General features: G+C 41.5%; 1 protein-coding gene across 5 annotated transcripts in view; it reads right to left on the bottom strand.

Annotated features, from left to right (window-relative positions):
* The window catches only part of LOC101003406 (zinc finger protein 726), a 125,082-nt gene that overhangs the window by 40,034 nt on the left and 65,140 nt on the right, over window positions 1-19,908 (bottom strand). The window lies entirely within an intron of this gene.

The raw sequence follows: 19,908 nt of genomic DNA, 5'->3' as shown, positions 1-19,908 counted from the left end.
AAAAGAATAAAATATCTAAGAATACAGCTAACCAGGAAGGTGAAAGATCTCTATGATAAGAATTACAAAACAATGCTTAAAGAAGTCAGAAATGGCATAAATGGAAAACTTTTTGCTCATAAATAGAAAAAATCAATATCCTAAAAGTGATCAGACTGTCCTCCAAAATTTACAGATTTAATGCTATTTAATATCAAATGACCAAAATATTTTTAACAGAACTAAAAAAAAAACTACTGTAAAATTCATATAAAACCAAAAAAGAGTCTGAATAGCCAAAGTAAACATAAGCAAAACAACAAAGCTGAAGGCTTTACATTACCTGTTTTCAAATTATACTACAGAGCTACAGTAAACAAAGCAACATGGAACTGGTACAGAAACAAACTCATAGATGAATGTAACAGAATAGGGAGCCCAGAAATAATGCCACACACCTACAACCACCTGATCTTCAACAAAAGTAACAATATAACTGTGGAAAGAATTCCCTATTTAATAAATGGTTGTGGAATAACCAGCTAGCACTATGCAGAAGACTAAAACTAGACCCCTTTATTACACCATACACAAAAATCAACTCAAGATTAATTAAAGACTGAAATGCTAATTTTAAAATTATAAAAAACCTGGCAGATAACTGAAGAAATACCATTCTAGACATAGAAACTGGCAGCAATTTCATGATGAAAATACCAAAAGCAATTACAACAAAAGCAAAAATTGACAAATTGGACCTAAACTAAAAAGCTCCTTCACAGAAAAGGAAACTATCAACACAGTAAACAGACAACCTACAGAATAATGGAAAATATTTGCAAACTATGCTTCTGACAAAGGTCTAATATCCAGAATCCATTAGAAACTTAAACAGCTTACAAGAAAAAAATAATTAAAAAGTAAACAAAAGACATGAAAAAGATGCTTTTCGAAAGAAGACAAACATTTGACTAACAAGCATGTAATAAAATGCTCATCAATAATCATTAGAGAAATGCAAAGAAAAACCATGAGATACCATTCACACCAGTGAGAATGGCTATTAAAATGTCAAAAAGTAGATGCTGTCAAGGTTTCAGAGAAAAGGGAATACTTATACTCTGCTGTTAAGAGTGTACATTAATTCAACCATTGTAAGAAGCACTGTGGCAATTTCTCACAGAACTAAAAAAAGAATTACCATTTCACCAAGCAACCTCATAATTGGGTATATACCTGAAGAAATATAAATTATTCTGTCATAAAGACACATGCACAAGCATGTTCACTGCAGCACTATTCACACTAGCAAAGACATGGAATCAACTTGAATGTCTATCAGTGGTAGACTGGATAAAGAAAATATGGTATGATCAGACACAATGGCTCATGCCTGTAATCCCAGCACTTTGAGAGGCCAAAGCAGGTGGATTGCCTAAGCTCAGGAGTTTGAGACCAGCCTGAGCAACATGGAAAAATCCCATCTCTAAAAAAAATACAATAAGAAAAATTAGTTAGGCATGGTGGCACACACTCGTGGTCCCAGCTACTGGGAAGGCTGAGGAATGAGAGTATTGCTTGGCCCACCACGATGGCTTATGCCTGTAATCCCAGAACTTTGGGAGGCCAAGGTGGGTGGATCACCTGAGGTCGGGAGTTCAAGACCAGCCTGGCCAACATGGTGAAACCCCATCTCTACTAAAAATACGAAAATTAGTCGGCGCGGTAGTGGTGGGTGTCTGTACTCCCAGCTACTCGGGAGGCTGAGACAGGATATTTGCTTAAACCCGGGAGGTGGAGGTTGCAGTGAGCTGAGATGGCACCATTGTACTTCAGTCTGGGCAACAAGAGTGAGACTGTCTCAAAAAAAAAAAAAAAAAAAAAGGGACGGGCACAATGGCTTACTCCTGTAATCCCAGCACCTTGGGAGTTGGAGGTGAGTAGATCACTTAAGGTCAGGAGTTCGAGACCAGCCTGGCCAACATGGTGAAATCCCATCTCTACTAAAACTACAAAAATCAGCCAGACGTGGTGGCAGGCACCTGTAATCCCAGCAACTCAGGAGGCCGAGGCAGGAGAATTGCTTGAACCCGAGAGGTGGAGGTTGCAGTGAGCCACGATCATGCCACTGCATTTCAGCCTGGGCAACAGTGAGACCCTGTCTCTAAAATAAAAAAAAATAATAAAAAAATATGATACATAAACATCATGGAATACTGTGTGGTCATAAAAAACAAACAAACAGAAAACAATAACCAAAAACAAGATTATGCCCTTTACAGCAACATGAAGCTGGAGACCATTATTCTTGGAAAACTAATGCAGAGGCCAGACGCAGTGGCTCACGCCTGTAATCCTAACACTTTGGGAGGCCGAGGCGGGCAAATCACCTGAGGTCATGAGTTGGAGACCAGTCTGGCCATTACGGTGAAACCCCGTCTCTACTAAAAAATATAAAAAATAGCCAGGCATGGTGGCGGGCACCTGTAATCCCAGCTACTTAGCAGGCTGAGGCTGAAGAATTGCTTGCTTGAATCCAGGAGGCGGAGGTTGCAGTAACCAAATATCGCGCCATTGCACTCCAGCGTGGGTGACAAGAGTGAAACTGTCTAAAAAAAAAGAAAACCAGAAAGAAAGAAAGAAAACTAATGCGGAAATGGAAAACCAAATGCAGGTTATTTATAAGTAAGAGCTAAATAATAAAAACATGAACACAGAGACAAACAACAGACACTGAGGCCTAGAAGTTGAGGGTGGAAGGTGGCAGGAGAAACAGGGTCAGAAAAAAATACCTCTTTGGTGCTATACGTAGTACCTTAATTACAAAATAATCTATACACAAAACCCCCATGACACAATTTTAGCTGTATAACAAACCTGCACGTGTACCCCTAAACCAAAAGCAGAAGTTAAAAAAAAAAACCTCCCTGGGTGGGGAAGAGTGCAGTCCAGGTAGAAGGACCAGTTTGTGCTACAGATAGTGGCACTTGATTTATTTCTGGGTCCATGCAGGCAGATGAGTTTATGAACAGGTGGTCCAGAACCCTAGGTTGGTTGACAGAACAGATTGCTGCTGCAGATTCAGTGTCTGGAGGTGGGAATATGCCAGGAGACTTGGAGACACTTCTATATAAGTTTTTGGCAAAAAAACACTAGGATCAAAAATGCTGTAGTAAAATTCCTGAGTGTGGTTCACTGTCCTGGGAGAGGTGTGGACACATTAATGTCTAGTGAGTATGTTAGTTAGTGGGTAAAAATCTTGTGGTGGCAGCTGTGGCAAAAGGGGATCTGCCATTACAGCTCCCTTCCTCTAAGTTTTAGGTTCTCTGTCACTATGGAAGGGGAGCTGGAATCACTGAACAAGGGACAGTGTGACAGACTGTGTAGAGGAGAGCACAGCCTCTCATTCCTGGACACCCAGAGGTTTATTCTAATCCAGGAGTCTGTGATATCTTTCTTCTAGCACCCAATCTGTAGAGTTTGTGAACACCAAGCAATTCTCCAACACCAATTTATTGTCTAACACTTGAATTCTGACACCACCAAGAGTCAGCACAGACCTTGATTAGGGCTCAGTCTCACAACACTGTCCTCACTGCAGATGCCAGTCACAAACTCTGTAAGCTCATCTATGCTTCTGAGATACTGTTTAAAAACTGGGGACTCCCATAATGTTACTGAAACGTACTGATTTGATAGAGCTACTCACAGAACTCAGCAGAACACTGTAGTTATATTTACCATTTTCACATAAAAGATACAACCCAGGACAGGTGTGGCAGCTCACTTCTCTAATTCCACCACTTTGGGAGGCTGAGATAGGTGAATCACCTGAGATCAGGAGTTCAAGACCAGCCTGACCAACATGGAGAAACCCTGTCTCTAGTAAAAATACAAAATTAGCCGGGCGTGGTGGAACATGCCTGTAATCCCAGCTACTCGGGAGATGGAGGCAGGAGAATCGTTTGAACCTGGGAGATGGAGGTTGCGGTGAGCTGTGATTGTGCCATTACACTCCAGCCTGGGCAACAAGAGTAAAACTCCATCTCAAAAAAAAAAAAAAAAGGTACAACCCCAACAAAATCAAGTGAAAAAAATATGAGACCAAGAATAAAGGTGGAAAAAGATGAAGTACATAGATGATAAAGAGCTATGATTAATAAAATTCTCTATCTTTTGTATTCTCCAAAAACACTTTATGGGGAAAAAAACAAAACAAATAAACAAACAAAAAACGCTTTTCATTATGATGCCCAAAACCACCATGCCTAATTTTTGTACTTTTAGTAGAGATGGGATTTCACCATGTTGGCCAGGCTGGTTTTGAACTCCTGACTTCGGGTGATCCACCCACCTTGGCCTCCCAAAGTTCTGGGATTACAGGCATAAGCCATCGTGGTGGGCCAAGCACTACTCTCATTCCTCAGCCTTCCAAGTAGCTGGGACCACAGGCGTGTGCCACAATGCCTAACTAATTTTTCTTATTGTACTTTTTTTAGAGATGCATTTTTGTAGATGGGATTTTTCCATATTGCTCAGGGTGGTCTCAAACTCCTGAGCTCAGGCAATCCACCTGTCTTGGCCTCTCAAAGTGCTGGGATTACAGGCATGAGCCATATTTTCTTTATCCAGTCTACCATTGATAGCCATTCAAGTGGATTCCATGTCTTTGCTATTGTGAATAGTGCTGCAGTGAAGACTCTTGTGCATGTGTCTTTATGACAGAATAATTTATATTTCTTTGGGTATACACCCAATTATGAGGTTGCTTGGTGAAATGGTAATTCTGTTTTTAGTTCTGTGAGAAATTGCCACAGTGCTTTTTACAATGGTTGAATTAATGTAAACTGTTGACAGTGTATAAAGTATGCCCTTTTCTCTGAAACCCTGACAGCAACTATTTTTTTGCTCTCTTTTCTTACCTATCACACAGCCAGAAAAATGCTTTGCGCATTTTCTCCTTTTTCTCATTAAAAATCAGTTGACTTTGTCTCCAGTGGTAAACATAAAATACTTCTTAATCAAACTGAACTTAAGTATATTTTCTTCCCACAGGCTCCTGAACTTTGAGCTAACCTCAGTCTGAGCTACCATACAACCCCATTTTATGTTTATCCTAAGAACATGCTGACCTCAGGGTAAAACGTTCTCTATCTAAAATCTGATTTTATTACCCTCCATGTAAACATTCCCCTCCTACCTCATTACTAATCCTGTTTGCTTTTCCCTAGGAAAAATAAAAGTCATTGTCTGCCTAATCTTTTCAATCTTTGAAAATCTTATAGTTGCTACTTCCTCCTGTTGCAATATTCCTTTGAAATTCAATTTTTTACATGTATCTAACTTTTATTTGAAAAAGTCTAGAAACTGCCTCAAAACAATAACTTCATCTTCAGCAAGACCCTCCTAATACCCTTTTACATTAACCTTAACTGCATCTGCGTGTGGGTTGCCAGCTTTCCAGGGCTCTGTAGATTCTCTCAGTAAAGAGGCTTCTTCCATAGCTGGGGTGAGCAGGCTAGGACACCTGCAGGGGAGGCTCCCCAAAAGGAACTAACTGGGCCTTTAAAATTAGGCTTAGCTTGGAGTCACTGGGCTTAAGCTTTAATTTCTATGTCAGAATTATTAACTTGGTTTTTGAAACTATAACTAGGTGGTAGAATAATTCAGCAAAATTACGCAAACAGTGTTCATACAAGGGAAGAAAATTTTAAGGTGCTTACATCTTACACCTCAGTAAGAAAAGCAAATGTATTTATTCCTTCCAGACAATAAATGTATTATGTTATTATTTGTATCAAAAATCATGTAGTAAACAATTAGCTGGGCACAGTGGCTCATGCCTGTAATTCCAGCACATTGGGAGGCCAAAGTGGGTGGATCACCTGAGGGCAGGAGTTGGAGACCAGACTGGCCAAAATGGTGAAACCCCATCTCTACTAAAAATACACAAATTAGCCGGGTGTGATGGCAAGCGCCTGTAATCCCAGCTACTCAGGAGGCTAAGGCAGGAGAATCACTTGAACCCAAAAGGCAGAGGTTGCAGTGAGTTGAGATTGTACCACTGAACTCCAGCCTGGGTGACAAGAGTGAAACTCCATTTCAAAAAATAAAAAATAAATAAATAAATAAAATAGTCACACGGGAACACTTCTAGGAGGTACTAAGTTTCATCACATAAAATTTAGCATTAAACTCAAAAATCAAAATACCAGGATATAGAACCAGGCACGGTGGCTCACATCTGTAATTCCAGTACTTTGGGAGGCCAAGGTGGAAGGATCATGAGGGCAGGAATTCGAGAGCATCCTGGGCCACATGGTGAAACCCCATCTCTACTTAAAATACAAAAATTAGCTGCGCGTGGTGGTGCACCTCTGTAATCCCAGCTACTGGGGAGGCTGAGACAGGAGAATTCCTTGAATGTTTGAACCCAGGAGGCAGAGGTTGCAATGAGCTGAGATCACACCACTGCACTCCAGCCTGGGCCACACAGCAAGACTTCGACTCAAAAATAAATAAATAAATAAATAAATAAGACAGAAAAAAAAAAAAAAACCCTTAGGTCAAAAGAAGTGAACAAAGCTTTTCAAGGTACAGATGTCTTCCTCATGTGTCAAGTCAGGCCATTCAATTACTTGAGAGACTGTCCCACCCCATCATGCTCACTTAAGTGCTCAATAACCTCCTCTCAGGAGACTCTGAACTATGTCTCCAGTGAGTGCCTCAGGAGCATTTTACTCTGCAAGTTCTTACACCATCTCACTGGGGTCAGTTTTTTGGGTTGGTTTTTTTTTTTTTCTTTTCTTTTTTTTTTTGTCTTTTGGAGTGGTGGGTATCTTTTTTCTAGAAATTTTTTTACTTTTTTTCTTGTACTATTTTTCTGCCCCCTAAAGGAATCCAGGAGGCAGAAATTACTTGTTTTCTCCTCAATACTAGTATCTGATTGGCTGACCAGCAATGTGTCTCCAAGAAATGAAAGCTGAATTGGGTGAAGGCAATATTAATGTCTCAAGGAATTAACTTTAAAAAAAGGTGCACCAGGAAATGCCTCTTAGCCTCTGGGCATCCACGCGCACACTTGAGAAGCTACACTCAATACCTCAGGTTGTCCTAGGAGAGAATATGACCCAGAAGCTGATATTCACTAGACACTCTAGCAGACATAGCCATGGTGGGTGTCTTGGTTTATCCCCATTCGGTACTGAAACCCAGGTTCAAGCAAAAACTGAAGGGTGACTGAAGACACATCACCCTAGAAGGTTTCCAAAAGGAAACCCTGACCCAAAAACATTCTGATAAGATATCTGTGTCTATGGAAAATAGAAGAAAAAAATGCACAGAGATATTTTACCATACAGTGTCAGGAGATTATTATTTGCTTTCTTCTCATAGGAAATATTTACAAAAAGAAAACAAATCTTTTTAAATGTGCCATCAAATGCTTTGTCAAAAAAATAATTAATTGGCCAGATGCGGTGGCTCACGTCTGTAATCCCAGCTCTTTGGGAGGCCGAGGCGGGTGGACCACTTGAGGTCAGGAGTTTGAGACCAGCCTGGCCAACATAGTGAAATGCTGTCTGTACTAAAAATACAAAAATTAGCCAGACAGGGTCGTAGGCGCCTGTAATTCCAGCTGCTTGGGAGATTGAGACAGGAAGATCATTTGAGCCCAGTAGGCAGAGGTTGTAGTGAGACATTTTAAATGTCTCAACATTTAAAAATAAAAATGATTAAAATAGGTATCAAAATGTACACTACAGGACAAATAGTTGATAAAGTGAATTAGGGAGGAGAAATTGGCATTTGGGGATGTCAGATGAAACTGGAAATTTAGTATTTTACTGCAAGCCAGAGTTAGGCTGGAGGAATAGGGGATGAGGGGTGGACTTGAGGCCCTGCTTGGGACACATGTAAAAAATTCAGGGAAAAATCAGTCCCCTGTGGAGTGTGAAAATCATTAAGTGGCAGGCAATTAGATTGAGGTGTCTCTAGTCCCTGGATTTCTACTTCTGAAAAAAAAAATCTAAACTCAAGAGCACTTTTTGGTAAATTACTACATTGGCAGAAACAAAATTTAGGCTTAACCAAGTATAAAATGCCAATTAAGCTCTGATTACATAACCAGGATATTTCTACCTTGATTGTAAAAACTAAGAAACGAGGCCGGGAGAGGTGGTTCACGCCTCTAATTCCAGCACTTTCAGAAGCAAAAGTGGGTGGATCACCAGAGGTCAGGAGTTCGAGACCAGTCTGGCCAACAAGGTGAAACCCCGTCTCTCCTAAAAAAAAAAATACAATACAAAACAAAAAAAAACCCTACATAACTGTACCTAACAAATTACTGAATTTGGTTCTTTATCATGAACCTTATAAAAATATTTCCTTCAAGTCCTTTCATAGACCACAGATTACAAACCATAGCTGGGTGCTCTAAAATTTTTGAATCACTCTTTAATTAAATTATTTAATATTTTCGAGGTGACGTCCATAAATTTTTAATAGGAAAAAAACAGGCCCTGGGAAGCCCACGGACTAAAATTCTTCCTATTCATGAACCAGCACCCCGAGTCAGGATTCTCCCCTGACAACCCTCCCGTTGTCCCTGCACAATCTGGAAGAGACGTGGCGCTGCCGGTGCAGAGCTGCCCAGAGAGGGCTCCAGGCCAGGGCACAGTCACTGAGCAGGGAAGAGACAGGACGCCCGGAGCCCAGCTGTCAGCGCAGCCGCCATCTTATCGTTGAAGGGGACTGAGGCCGAGCTGGGCAAGGAGAACTCGGGGCACAGATCTTGGAGCTGAATACCGAGAGGCCTGAGTCCCGCCACAGCCGCTTCCCACCGGTTTCAACCAGCCCCGTTCCCTCTCTCGGGACGTCGCACCTAGCACTCTCACCATTTCTAGGTTTCCAGGGGTTCCTGGCGTCTTCGCTGTGGATCTCCAATACCTGCAGGTCACAGGGCCACATAGGCTGGGCTTCCTGGAGCACAGGATACAGAGCAGTGAAGAGGGGACCTAGAGCTCCAGCGGCAGCGAGAGACAAAGGCCCCGCCACATCCCGGAAGCCGCCCTGTCTGCTCCAGCTTTGTGCCTGATTGGACAGTTCCCAGTCCAACTTCCCTGATTAGATAACGTTTAAGACCCCGCCTTCTCGGGCCCTGAGTGACAGAAGATGTGATCAGACACTGGACTGAATGAAGCAAGAGTGCCAGCGTAGGCTGCAGCCTTTTCAGGCAGGGCTTCCTCCCTGAGCTCAGCCAGGCCCACCTCAGAGCATGGGAAAATCCTGTCTCTTCTTTGCTCTCTTTTTCAATGCACTCAAAGTGTGAACAAAAATATTTTATGTATATTAATAATACATAAAATTTTTTTTCCAGAGAAAATCAACTTTTACTTTGTTAATAGTGTATTATCAATAATAAAGCCAATTTGATAAAACGTTGTAAGTCCCTCAACCGGGCACCGTGGCTCACACCTGTAATCCCAACACTTTGGGAGGCCGAGGCAGGTGGATCTCTTGAGGTCAGGAGTCCAAGACCAGTCTGGCTAACATGGTGAAACCCCATCTCTACCAAAAATACAAAATTAGCTGAGCGTGGTGACACGTGCCTGTAATCCCAACTACTCGGGAGGCTGCGGCAGGAGAATTGCTTGAACCCGGGAGGCCGAGGTTGCAGTAACCCTAGATCGTGCCAATACACTCAAGTCTGAACAGTAAGAGTGAAATTTTGCCTCAAAAAAAACGAAAAATAAAAAATAAAAAATAGCTGAGCTACTCGGGAGGCTGAGGAAGGGGAATCGCTTGAACCTGGGAGGCAGAGGTTGCAGTGAGTTGAGATCATGCCACTGCACCCCAGAAAAAAAAAAAAAAGAAAAGAAAAATAAAATAAAGTACATTGGTCTTTTTGACCTCTCTAGATTTTTATACATATTTTATAATTTCTTATAATTTTTTAATTTTTTTCTTTTTTTTTTTTTTTTTGACAGAGTCTTGCTCTGTGGCCCAGGCTGAAGTCCAGTGGCGTGATCTCAGCTCTCTGCAACCTCTGCCTTTCAGGTCCAAGGGATTCTCCTCTTCAGCCTCTCGAGTAGCTGGGATTACAGGCGTGCACCACCATATCCGACTAATTTTTTGTATTTTTAGTAGAGGGTAGAGATGCGGTTTCACCATGTTGGCCAGGCTGGTCTCGAACTCCTGGTCTCAGGTGATCCACCTGCCTTAGCCTCCCAAAGTACTGGGATTACATGGGCAAGCCACGATGCCGGTCCATTTTTTAACATTTTATATTTTATTTTAATCTACATTATTTTTACTTTTTCAATTTGAAACAACCTTTAAGTAATTTCAAAACAGACAAATGTTTCTAATCTTTTTCATCAAGACCATATTTTTCTTTTGTTTATACACTCTCTATTTTCTTTTAATTTCCGAGATAGAAGCTTGTTCTGTCACCCAGGCCGAATAGAAGCTTGTTCTGTCACCCAGGCTGAAGTGCAGTGGCATGATTTCGGCTCACTGCAACCTCTACCTCCCAGGTTCAAGCGATTCTCCAACCTCAGCTTCTGGAGTAGCTGGGATTACAGGAGTGCACCATCATGCCCGGTTTATTTCCTTATTTTAACCAGTGACTGGAATTTGCCATGTTGCTCTGGCTGGTCTCGAACTCCTAAGCTCAAAATGATCTGCCTATCTCAGCCTCCTAAAGTGTTGGGATTACAAGGCATGAGCCATGATACCTGGCCTTAAACACGCTCTTTGAATAATTAGTTTTTTTACATCTAGTAGTCTTAGTTTTTCATATATATATATATAATTACATTAACTCTTAAACTAATTCTTAGTGAAATCCCCTAGGAAGTAATTTTGAACTGTTTTATTTATGTATTTTAATGTTAAATACAGTGAGTTCTAAATTTCTCTTCAAAGAATCAGTATGTCAGTATATTCAGCTCTCTTGTTCTTTATTCTCCATTTTAAAGTTTAACTTCTTCATTGTTTATGTCTCCAGTTTTAGTAAACAACCTTCTTACCAGTACTAATCAGTAGTTTACATCTGTACCCCTGGTCACCTGCTCTGACCTGAGTCACCTTTGGTCACCTGTTCCATAAAAGTATTTCTCGCCCAAACTGCTCACCTCACCACTCTGGCTTGTACACCTCCTCTCTTTAAAACAGCCAATGGGAATTAGTTTAGACTGTGCAGTCCAACCCTAGTCAACAGGGGAATGACACAGCAGTAGGGGCTACCTGTGTCAGGGCTGAGAACCCCTTTCCCTCCCTTCTTCAGGTGTGCTCTTGCCATTGCTCCATTCGTGAGATGCACCCTTCTATAAAAGTAAATATTGCCTTGCTGAGAAAATTTACATTCAAGTACTATTTCTTTTGCAGCACCAAAAGTTTGCTTCTAACATTTAATAAAAGATGTTTTTTCAAATTTTCTCTTAGCTAACAAATCTAAATATAGTTAGCTTTTTTATAACATATTAAAGATTCTGAGCTGGGTGCAGTGGCTCACGCCTGTAATCCCAGCACTTTGGGAGACTGAGGTGGGTGGATCACAAGGTTAGGAATTGGAGACCAGCCTGGCAAATATGGTGAAACCCCATCTCTACTAAAAAATACAAAAATTAGACAGGCGTGGTGGTGTGCACCTGTAGTCTCAGCTACTCAGGAGGCTGAGGCAGGAGAATCACTTGAACCCAGAAGGCAGAGGTTACAGTGGGCCGAGATCGCACCACTGAACTCCAGCCTGGTAACAGAGTGAGACTCCGTCTCAAAAATATAAAAAAATAAAATTAAATTTAAAAATTCTGGTCAGGCATGTTGGCTCATGCTTATAATCCCAGCAGTTTGGGAGACCAAGAAATGAAGACTGTTTAAGCCCAGGAATTTGAGATGAGCCTGGGCAACATGCCAAAAACACATGTCTAAAAAAATTTTTTTTAATTAACTGAGCATGGTAGCCTGCACATTTAGTACCAGTTATTCAGGAGGCTGAGGGAGGAAAATTGCATAAGCCCAGAAGTTGAGGCTGCAGTGAACCCTCATTAAGTCACTTCACTCTATTCTGGTGACAAAGACCCTTTCTAAACAAAACAAACAGCCAAAACATAGAAAGTTAAACTTAAGGGGTTTTGTGTTTTTTTGTTTTTGTTTGTAATTATTAATATTTCCAAAGTTTTTAAGGTACAGGTGATGTTTGGTTACATGGATAAGTTCTTTTGTAATCATTTCTAAGATTTAGGTGCACCCATCCCCCAAGCAGTGTGCACTGTACCCAATAAATAGTCTTTTACCCCTCACCCCCTCTCCTGCCCTTTCTGATGAGTACCCAGAGTCCATTATACAATTCTTGTGCCTTTGCATTCTCATAGTTTAGTTCCCACTTATAAGTGAGAATATACAATGTTTGATTTTTTATTCCTGAGTTACATAGAATAATGGTCTCCAACTACATTGAGATTGCTGCAAATGCTATTATGTTATTCCTTGTTATGGCTGAGCAGTATGCATTGGTATACATATGCCACATTTTCTTTTTCCACTCATTAGCTGATGGGCATTAGGCTGCTTCCATATTTTTGCAATTGCAAATTGTGCTGCTATAAACATGCATGTGCAAGTGTCTTACTCATATAATTTCTTTTTCTTCATGTAGATACCCAGTAGTAGGATTGCTTAATCAAATGGTAATTCTTTTATTTAATGAATCTCCATACTGCTTTTCATAGTGATTGTACTAGTTTACATACCCACCAGCAGTGAAAAAGTATTCTTTTTTCACCACAGCCATGCCAACATGTATTATTTTTTGGTGTTTTAATTATGGCTGGTTTTGCAGGAATTAGGTGGTATCACCTTGTGGTTTTGATTTGCATTTTCCTGATCATTAATCATTGGCAATGTTGAGCATATTTATCTATGTTTCTTGGCCATTTGCATACCTTCTTTTGAGAATTAAGCCTCATCTGTCTTTGTTTTTTGTTGCATGTGCTTTTGGGTTCTTGCTCATGCACTCTTTGCAAAAGCCAATGTCTAGAAGAGTTTTTCCAATATTCTAGAATTATTATAGTTTCAGGTCTTAACATTTTTGATCCATCTTGAGTTGATTTTTGTTTTGTTTATTCTTGCTTTGGCTATGCAGGCTCATTTTTTGTTTCATATGAATTTTGTTTTTTAGTTCTGTGAAGAACTGTTATTTTCATGGGAATTGCATTGAATTTGCAGATTACTTTTGGTAGTATAATCATTTTTACAATACAAATTGTACACATCTATAAGAATAGGATGTGTTTTCGTTTGTGTTATCTGTGCTTTCATTAATTTCTTTTTTTTTTAGACGGAGTCTCACTCTGTTGCCCAGGATGAAGTGCAGTAGCATGATCTTGGCTCACTGCAACCCCCGCCTCATGAGTTCAAGCGATTCTCCTACCTCAGCCTCCTGAGTAGCTGAACTACAGGTGTGCACCACCACACCTGGCTAATTTTTGTAGTTTTAGTAGCTACGTGGTTTCACAATGTTGGCTAGGCTGATCTCGAACTCCTGATTTTGTGATCCACCCACCTCAGACTCCCAAAGTGCTTGGATTACAGGGGTGAGCCACTACACCAGGCCTCTTTCAGCAATGTTTTATGGTTTTCTTGTAGCAATATTTCATCACCTTTATTAGGTATATTCCTAATTATTTTATTTTTGTGCTGCTGCTTTAAAAGGGGTTGAGTTTTCGATTTAAATATCAGTTTGGTTGCTGTAGGTGTATACCAATGCCACTAATATTTGCACATTGATTTTGTATTCTGAAATTTACTGATTTATCAGACCTAGGAGCTTTTTGATAAGTATTTAGGGTTTCCTAAGTATGTAATTATGACATCAGTGAACAGTGGCAATTTGACTACCTCTTTACCAACTTGGGTGCTCTTTCTTTCTTTCTTTTCTCCAATAGATCTGGATAGGAATTCCAGTACTATGTTGAATAGAAGTGGTGAGAGTGGGCACTATGGTCTTGTTCCAGTTCTCAGAGAAAATGTTTTCAACTTTTTCCCATTCAGTGTAATGTTGGATGTGAGTTTGTCATAGATTACTTTAAAAAAATTTTTTGGAAGAGATTGATTCTGAGCCAAATATGAGTGACTATGGCCTGTGATACAGCCTTCAGGAGGTCCTGAGAACATGTGCCCAATGTGGTCAGGGTACAGCTTGCTTTTATATATTTTGGCATGAGACATCAATCAAATACATTTAAGAAATACATTGGTGGCCGGGCAAGGTGGTTCATGCCTGTAATCCCAGCACTTTGGGTGGCCGAGGCGGGTGGATCATGAGGTCAGGAGTTTGAGACGAGCCTGGCCAAGATGGTGAAACCCCGTCTCTACTAGAAATACAAAAATTAGCCAGGTGCAGTGTTGGGTGCCTGTAATCCCAGCTACTTGGGAGGCTGAGGCAGGAGAATCACTTCAACCCTGGAACCAGAGTTTGCATTTAGCAGAGATTGCACCACTGCACTCTAGCCTGGGCAACAGAGAAAGACTCTGTCAAAAAAAAAAAAAAAAGGCAAAAAGAAAAGAAATATATTGGCTTGGTTCAGAAAGGCGGGACAACTCAAAGCGGGTGGCTTCCAGGTAAATTTAAATATTTTTGTGGTTGACAATTGGTAGAATTTATCTGAAGATCTGGGATCAATGAAAAGGAAGGTTTAGGTTAAGGTAAAGGATTGTGGAAACCAAGTTTTATTGTACAGAGGAATCTCTCAGATAGGTGACTTAAAAGAGAGAGCAGGTTGTAAAATGTTTCTTATCAGACCTAAACAGGTGCCTGGCTCTTATTTGATTATCTCCTGCATCTGCAAAAAGAAAAAGGAAAATAAAGAGGAAAGGGGATTCTCTATAGAATGTTAATTTTTCCCACAAGAGACTTTGTGAGGCAATTTCAAGGTATGACAAGGAAATATATTTTGAGTTTAAATATTTTTTTCTTGTCTCATAATGTTATGCCAGAGTCAGACTGAAAAGTAAGCCCTGACACATAAGGTCAAATAAACCCCATCTGATGAGAATTTGTGGTTTGTAGGGCATGAATCCCTAGACCCCTTATGTAGGAATCTGGGCAAAGTAAAAAAATTAGAGGGCAGGCACGGTGGCTCACACCAATAATCCCAAAACTTTGGGAGACTGACGCAGGAAGATCACAAGGTCAGAAGTTCGAGAGCAGCCTGACCAACATGGAGAAACTCCATCTCTACTAAAATTACAAAAATTAGCCGAGTGTGGTGGCACACACCTGTAATCCCAGCTACTTAAGAGGCTGAGGCAGGAGAATCACTTGAACCCAGAGGCTGAGGTTGCAGTGACCCGAGATTGTGCCACTGCACTCCAGCATGGTGACAGAGTGAAACTCCATCTCAAAAAAAAGAAAAAAAAAATGAAAAAACGGAGCTTCGTCCTCAGTCCCTCTTCTTGGCCAAAAAGCATTCCACAGAATGCATATGCAGGCCAACAGCAGCAGGTCCCATGGCACCAGGAAGGGTTACTCCTAGAGTGGTCTGATCTGGTCATTAGGTGAGCTCCCACAACTCTAGGAAGGCTCTATCCTAGAGTAGTCTGGCCGGTGGTAATAGTTTTAAATATTAGCAATCTGGATAATGCAGGGAGGACATGGTATGACCTGATGTAACAGCCAATTGTTTAAGGGGTGAGATGGAGTCAGGCCAAGGGTATAATCAAAAACAAAAATAAAAGAAAAAAAATGCCAGATCAAATCTATTTTCTGGGCTATCATGATTCAGGTCTTTAATTCTACCTTTCCTTCTACTGTATCTGGCATAATATTTACAAGAAACATATAAAAAGATAGCAAGGATTAGGCAAACAAGATTATAGGTAGAGTCAGAGGGCAGTAAACAGCCTAACCAACCAAAAAACCACTGCATGCATCTTCATAGTTTTTGATCAGACTCACAGTGCATTTACTCGTCTTATCAAGTTATTTGGATCTTGTGATAAATGTTGAGAATTGTAGGAGCAACATTAAATTAGAAGTGAATAAATTTAATCTCTTTTCCAGCCAATTTATCTCCACAGGTATAGTATCCTGAGGAGGGTATAAATTAAATGCAAGCAATGCCTGGTCCTTGGTGTCTAAATTGTTATAGACTTGTTAACAGTAGACAAATATATTTTTCCCCCAACTTTTGTATGGCATAGTATACTGGTATCTGGGATAGAAAAGGTTTTGTCACAGGAGAAGTCATATAATTCTAGTGTCAGTTTTCCCTTGGCAAGATTCCCTATGGCTGAGGGCCTTAAGAGTCAAAAGACTTACAGCCAATTAAGTGTTCCAGGGCAGATAGGAATGGATGTAGACAGGCGTTTTTTACTTCTTAAAGTTATTTTAAGTTAAAAGTACAACAGCAAAACCAAAAGAAAAAGTTACAAGACTGACTTATATATATAAGACAGAGCAGTGGCATGATCCCAGCTCACTGCAACCTCTGCCTCCCAGGTTCAAGCAATTCTTCTGCCTCAGCCTCCTGAGTAGCTGGGATTACAGGTGCCTGCCAACATGCAGGGCTAATTTTTATTTTTTTAGTAGAGATGGGGTTTCACCATGTTGGTCAGGAGATCTCGAACTCCTGACCTCATGATCCACCTGCCTCAGCCTCCCAAAGAGCTGGGATTACAGACGTGAGCCACCACGCCCACCCACAACTTTTTGAATGTCTGATAGAATTGAGCTGTAAATGGATCTTGTCCTGAACTTTTGTTTTTGGCAATTTTTTTTTTCTGAGTTTTGCTTTGTCACCCAGTCTGGAGTGCAGTAGCACAATTTTGGCCTACTTCAACCTCCACTTCTTGGGTTTGATTTTCCTGCCTCAGCCTCATGAGTATCTGTTACTACGGACACAAACCACCATGCATGGCTAATTTTTGTAGTTTTAGTAGAGACGGGGTTTTGCCATGCTGGCCAGGCTGGCCTGAAACTCTTGACCTCAAGTGATCCACCCAGCCTCGGCCTCCCTGAGCCACTGCACGCAGCCGGGAATTTTTTTTTTTTTTGAGATGAAGTCTCACTTTTGTCCTCCAGGCTGGAGTGCAATGACGCGGGATTACAGGTGTGAGCCACCGTGCTCGACCTTATAGTTTTGTTTTTGTTCTCCTAAACTATTTTGGGTTTATTATTTGTTTTTGTTTTTATTGAGACTGAGTCTCACTCTATCACCCAGGCTGGAGTACAGTGGCGCGATCTTGGCTCACTGCAACGTACGCCTCCAGAGTTCAAGCGATTCTCCTGTCTCAGCCTCGCAAGTAACTGGGATTACAGGAACCCACCACCACGCCTGGTTTTTTGGGTTTGTTTTTGTGTATTTTTAGCATAGACTGGGTTTCAACATGTTGGCCAGGCTGGACTGGAACTCCTGACCTCCTGATCTGGCCTCCCAAAGTACTGGTAGAGTGTGTTTAAGTGGATGACAATCTTTGCTATTGACTGGGTGTGAATATAAGTTTCACAATCTTACCTGTGTGGTTGGCCCTATCAGGGCACTTTGAGGACGGTAAATGGTGTGCATGAGAGCTGCAACCTGCTCTGCGAACTTTGTGCTGCTCTGGACCCATGATCTTATGTGGTCAACATCTCTCCAATTGGCTGAGTTCAGACAGGAGAGTCTTCACGTACCTATGACCTGGGCTTAAAAATGAGTTGCCATCAGAGCTGCGGCCCCATGTTCACATGTGATAGTCACAATTTCGACTGTGGACTGCATCTGTCCATGAGAATTATGGGTTTTTTCCATGTGTGAGGATGACAATTTTAAAAATTGGCAGGGTGTGCTTACATGAAATACAATCTAACCTGTTTGCTGGGACCTGTGATGATATGCTCTGTACCATCCAAGTGCTTTATACAATAAACGAGAGAATGAGAGAGTGGTAATTCTCTGTAACCTTCATACAGAGAGGAGACCCGGGATTCTACCTTTTTTTTTTTTTTTTTTTGAGAGAGTTTTGCTCTTGTTGCTCAGGCTGGAGTGCAATGGTGTGATCTCAGCTCACTACAACATCTGCCTCCTGGCTTCAAATGATTTTCCTTCCTCAGCCTCCCAAGTAGCTAAGATTACAGGCAAGCCCCAACATGCCCTGATAATTTTGTATTTTTAGTAGAGAAAATGTTTCCCCACGTTGGTCAGTCTAGTCTTGAACTCCTGACCTCAGGTGATTCACCCACTTCGGCCTCCCAAAGTGCTGGGATTACAGGCATGAGCCACCGTGCCTGTCCCCTTTACTCCTTTTTCTAAGCCTCGCTGTGAGAGACACTATCTCTTCTATTGGCTGGTACAAGGTATTAGAGCCATCATCAAACCTATGAGCTGGGCCGAGATATATGTTACCAACGAACTTGTTGGCAGAAAGCACCCAGGAGAGTCACATCACCTGGATGCTGGGCCACTGATCTGTAAATTTTTTCCCTGAGGGCTGTGGCAAGGCAGGGGAGTCACAGCGTCTGGGTTTTCACCCAGTGGCATATTACAATTTTTTCCTGAAAGTTATGCACATGCAGGAGAGACACATCACCTAGTGACTGGGCCCTGCAGTGTGTCACAATCTTTCCTGCAGGCAGAGCGCAGGCAGAAAAGGCATCACATCTTTTATGTAAGGGATGCAGATACATGTCACAAGAACACCTATAGACAGGGCTGAGGCAGGAGCCTCCCAATTTTTAAGTGTTTTGCCCAGTGAAACATCACAATATTCAGAATATGTGGTTGCTAGATAGAAGAGTCACATGACCTAAGTTCTGGTTTCAGTGATATGTCACAATCTTTCTTTTTCACAGGGTTCACGGAGGACAGAAGTCATATCACGGAGATGATGAGTAAAAATAAATGTCCCAATAACCCCAGGCTCATGGTACATGTGAGAGAGCTGAATCCCACATGTGTTGAACCCAGTGACATGTCAAAATATACAACTTATGCAGGGCCCAGGCAGGAGAAGACAGTATCTTCACCTAAGTGTCAAGCCCAGTGACACATCACAATACCTTCTGTGACAGAGTCCAAGCAGTGGGGAAAAGTCACATTACCTAGATGCTGAGTCAAAAAATATGTCACAAAAATCACTGAGGGGAGGGCCCAGACAGGAGCGTCAAATTACCTAAATGAGGGGCTCAGAGGTATGTTGCAATGACCTCTGAGGGTAGGACTCAGAAGACACAGGGGAGTCACATTATCTAGGTGCTGAGTAAAGCGGTATGACACAATCACCCAATTTGATAGGCCCAGGCAAGAGAAGAGAGTCATATCACGTAAGTGCCAGGCCAAGTGATGTGTCACATTCCTCATTATGGACAGTTCCTAGGAAGAAAAGGAGAATCGCATCATCTAGGTGATGGACCTAGAGAAGTCACAATAAGTTGTATGAGCTGGGATCATGCAGAAAAATCAAATCACTTGTGTGTTGAGCCTAGAGATAAGTCACTCTCTTTTCTGTGGGCATGGACCAGGCAGGGGAGGAGAGTCATAATACCTAGGTGCTGGGCCCAGAGATAGATCACAATCTCTACTATTGGTAAAGCCCAGGCAAAAAAGGAGAGTCACATCAAATAGGTCATGGGCCAAGAGATATGTCACAATGCCCCCAGGAGGCAGGGTTTAGGCAGGAGGCAAATTACATTGGTGCTGATCACTACGATATGTCACAATGTCTTTTAAGGGCAGGACCAGGCAACATAACTTGCTGATGGGCGTAGTGATATGTCATTTTTTTTTCTGGGCAAAATCTAGGAAAAAGAGACAAGTCACATCAGCTCTGTGCTGAAACTAGCAATAGACATCATTATCCCACAGTGAACAAGGACCAGGCAGGTGAAAAGATTCACATCACCTAGGTGATTGGCACAAACATATGTCAAAATATCCCTGGAAGGCAGTG

The sequence above is a fragment of the Papio anubis genome, chromosome 20 (assembly GCF_008728515.1).
Source record: "Papio anubis isolate 15944 chromosome 20, Panubis1.0, whole genome shotgun sequence".
NCBI lineage: Eukaryota > Metazoa > Chordata > Mammalia > Primates > Cercopithecidae > Papio > Papio anubis.
The sequence above is the reverse complement of the archived record's forward strand: the minus strand, read 5'-3'. Positions and strand labels throughout refer to the sequence as shown.